A 4759-nucleotide genomic window follows, 5' to 3' on the forward strand; every position below is an offset into this window, starting at 1 on the left:
GGTTTGAGAAATTTTATGAAATACTTTGCTAAAATTGAGGAAAACTAGATTTATGGACCTCCTCTAATTGGCCCATTTACTAAACTTATCAAAAAACAAAATAATGATAGTCTGACCTGACCCGATTTGACCTGTTCTTGATAAATTCAGATTTCCCTTTATAATGACAGTTTCTTTGTCTATATAGTCAATATTTACTTTTAAATAATCCATTATAATTTTTCCTTTGGAATTAAAGCTGACTGGGCAGTAATCTGTTTGCTCTTCTCTTAATTAAAAGAAAAGTGTGGTATGTTTACTTTTTTCCAGTTCTGAGCTATCTTTTACATTCTACAATGATCTCTCAAATATCACCAACAATAATTTAGCAATCATATCAACTAATCCATTCATCATCTAAGGATGAATTTCAGCTTGGCCAGGTAATTAATTCATCCAGAGTGAATTAGGTAATTTTAAAATCTTTACTTACTCATCATGGCTATCAACTCTGTTAGCCATTTTTGTCCAGTCATTTCCAGGTTGAAGGTCATTCTCCTTGGCAGGGAAAACAAGTAAAAAAAGATCTTCCTTCTCTGTGTTATAATTTACCATCATCATTTCTACTCCAAACAGTCTTTATCGCTTTATAGCTTACCTTGCCATCTAAGTTCACTCTGATCTTTAGCACACCTAACACAATTATGTCTGGGATACCTCCCCCTTTCCATCATAATTATTAACAGAGAAGTGTGTCACTAACCCTTCCCTTCCTCCATGCACACATCATTTCAACCCTAGAAATCAGTCCCTTGCTTTAGTGAGAATTGGATACAGAATAGAATGTTCCCTATTGGTTCTTCTACCTTATTATAGATGAAATTTTCATTAAAGGAAATCAAGAAGTCATTAACTATTCTGCTTTAAGTAGAGTGTAAGCTTCAGCAGATGCCAAGAGAACTGACTTCACCTATCAATAATAGACCACATCTCTTTTCCAGCCTTTAAAGTGGTTGCACTGTCTTCTCATTTCATTCCTCTTTGTATAGTATATACCAATGATAAAAACCACTTCTGTTGCTCCATCCACTGAGCATTATCATAGTGCTCATCATAATTCTTCATCACCAGAAGGTCCTTTGATTTCCTTGAATATTATATACCTTCTTAATATATAATGTTACAATAATCCATTCCATACCTTAACTTCTGTTGTTTCATTTGAAAAAAAATTCTCATCTAGTACCTTATATTCCATTCATGAATTTCATCCTCCCAAGTCTCAGTGACACCTAAAAAGTTCAGCATGATTCCTCACATTAGGAATTTCTTCTTTCCTGTTGTCCTGTAAATTTATGGGTATCTCAACATTGATTTTTTTCCTTCTTTGACATTACTTTGTATTGCAGGAATATGTAACTTTTTTATGTCATAAACCCCTTTGAAAATCTGGTGAAGCATATGGACTTCCTTCTCAGAATGTCTTTAAATATTGAAGGAAATGGTAAATTTCATTTAGAGGTTAGTAAAAAAAAAATGTATATATATATATATATATGTGTGTGTGTGTGTGTGTGTGTGTGTGTGTGTGTGTATCTAGCATATATTTTTACTAACCTCTAAATATATGTATGTATGTACATATATGTATGTGTGTGTTTCTAATTTAACAGACCTTCTTAAATCCATCCACGTAGCCCTAAAGGATCCATGGACTCCAGGTTAACAACTAGTACTTTGTCATCTAGCTTTGTAGATAAGGATACCGTCTACTCACTTGTCATCCTTCTTATTTTAAAGCCTTTTTAAAATTAGATTTGCAAAACACCAAACAAATACATTCTTATAACCAACCCATTGGTTGAATTCCCATCTGTGGCCAAGAGTCTGTCAGCCCTATATTTTAAGGCTTTGTCCAAAAATCCAAATTTCATTCTCAGATGCCACCTTCTTCACCACCTGTTCACTTCACAAATTGACATTTCCCTTTTGTATTCCATGCCTTTTCTGGGCAGTTTGAAGAAAATACAACCTGGGCCCATGGTCTTCATGTTCTTACTTAAGATAATAATCTTCATTAATGCTTTATAGATCCCTTCTCGCAAGATCATTTGTACCCACGTGAATCACCAAAAGTGGGCAAATCTCCATTTTGATAAATCTTGGAGGGCATCTATTATGTTATATGCCTCAGAAAGTCAAAAGATAACACATTTCTACAAACTTTATCAAATCCACAAGTAACTGCCTTTGTACCTCTAAGGAGGGAGTTAGTCACTCAGCCAGTGATCATTTACTATGTTCCAGGCATTGTAGATACAAAGAAAGGCAAAAACTAGTTCCTGCTAAGCAATATATATATATATATATATATATATATATATATATATATATATATATATATATATATATATATATATATACACAGGATAAATTGGGAATGGGGTATAATCTCAAAAGGAAAGCATTAAGATTAAGTAGGATTGTAAAAGACTTCCTATAGAAAGTGACTTCAGCTGAGCCCTGAAGGAAAGAAGGAAACCAGGGAAGACAGGAGTTAAAGATGAGGAATAAGAGCATTCCAGGCTTAGGTGACAATGAGTGAAAATGCTCAAAGTTGGGAAATATGCTATTATGTAGGACAAAGAGTTAGAAGTCACATATCATTGGATTACAAAATACCTTGAGGGGAATAAGGAAGGAGACTAGAAAGGTACAAAAAGGCTGGATTATGGTCTTTGAAAATCAGAGAATTGTATACTTAATGCAAGAAGTAAAATAGGAAGCTCTTAAGCTTTTTTGGATGGAGGGAAGAGGCATAATATGGTTAAACCTGTGCTTTAGGAGGCACTAAATGTCACTTCTCTTTTGTTACTAGATGAAACAACACCTCTCCTATGGACCTGATTTATCAAGTCATGGAAGACAAACAGCTACTTCTTCCTCATACTATCTAGCTCACTCCCTTTTTCTCTACTTAGGTTTTATTATTAGCCACATAATGGGTAAAATCACAAAAATTCACCAAAACAACAAGAACTGTACTTTCATCTGCCACGTTCACATATTTGGCCCAAAGAACTAACTATCCCCTAAGTAATAGCTTACCTTTTCATAATACCTTAGATTTGTAAAGACTTTGATTTCCCATACATTATCTCTTTTGATAAGTGCCCCCAAAATGCCACCTGGGAAGATGAGTAGCTCACTTCTCTTGAGGAAATTCCTTAAATGCATTTTCTTTTTGTTTTTTTTTGGGGGGGGTGTTGTTGTTGTTGTTGTTTTAATTTTAGGGATAGCATTTCCAAATGTTAATTTCCTTCACCTCATCTTCTGCATGGTATTTTTCCAAAACTCAACCTCCTGAAAAATGTTTTCCCTTCTTCACTTCAGAACTCTTCCCCACACACCTCACCCCACCCCCAACCTTATTCAAGTCCCACTTAAATTCTTTTCAAGAATGCTTCATATTCTTTCTCAAGCTGGATTGGGAAATGCATGTCTCAAAAATCTTTACCTCCTCTTACAGGTAATCAAGTGAAAACAACAAAAATGCTACATCTGATACTTTTAAAAGAAGGAAATAAATGTTTATTACATTCCTGCATTAAACACTTTGCAAATATTTCATTTAATACTCAAAGCAACCCTGAGAAGTAGATGTTATTATTATCTTCATTTTACAGTTGAGGGAACAGAAGCAGACAAAGGATGAATGATTGACCTAGCTAGTAAATGTGAACACAATTTGCAAAGGTAGCATAACTAGGAAGTATGAAGCTGGATTTAAACTCAGATCTTCCTGACTCCAGGCCCAGTGCTCTATCTACTGAACATAAACATACAAATCAAAGATTAAAAGATGAAGGGACCTCTGAAGTCAAATTTCTTTCCTTCACTTTACAGATGAGGAAATTGAGACCCAAAGGGATTAAGTGATTTGCCCCTTTACAACATACATGATAAGTGATGTTTCAACCTTTGGTTGAAGATCACCAATGAGGGAGGAACCCAATACTTTCTGAGGCCACTTATTTCTACATTTGAATAGGAATCATTGTTGGTAATTTTTTTTTTAATCAAGGCTGGTTCTACCTTCTGAGTCCCAATAGAGTAAGCCTAATTCAATTTGAGAGCCCTTAAGATAGTTGAAGAGAGCTGTCATGTGACCATGAACAAATTGCTAAATTTATCTGAACCTCAGTTTTGTTTTCAAAATGGAGACTGTGGATATAAACAGATAGTTTTCAGAAAAAGAAATCAAACCTTTCTATAGTCAAATGAAGAAGCACTCTAAAACACTTTTGATTAGAGAAAACAGCTTTGAGGTACCACCTCATACCTCTCAAATTGGTTGATATGACAGAAAAGCAAAATGACAAATACTGGAAAGGACATGGAAAAATTGGGACAATAATACACTGTTGGTGGATCTGTGAACTTGCCCAGCCATTCTGGAGAACAATTTGGAGCTATGCCCAAAGAGCTATAAAACTGTGCCTACTCTGACCCAGTAATACCATGGCTAGGTCTATATCCCAAAGAGATTTTTTAAAAAAAGGAAGAGAACTTATATGTACTAAAATATTTATAGCAGCTCTTTTTGTAGTGGCAAAGAATTGGAAATTAAGGAGATGCCCATTAGGTGGGAAATGGCTAAACAAGTTCTGGTATATGATTGTGATTGAATACTATTGTACTATAAGGAATCATGAATTAGGAAGGTTTTCAAAAAATCTGAGAACACTTACATGAAGTGATGTAATTGAAGTGAGCAGAA

This window comes from Dromiciops gliroides, chromosome 4 (genome assembly GCF_019393635.1).
Source record: "Dromiciops gliroides isolate mDroGli1 chromosome 4, mDroGli1.pri, whole genome shotgun sequence".
In the NCBI taxonomy this organism is placed as follows: Eukaryota; Metazoa; Chordata; class Mammalia; order Microbiotheria; family Microbiotheriidae; genus Dromiciops; species Dromiciops gliroides.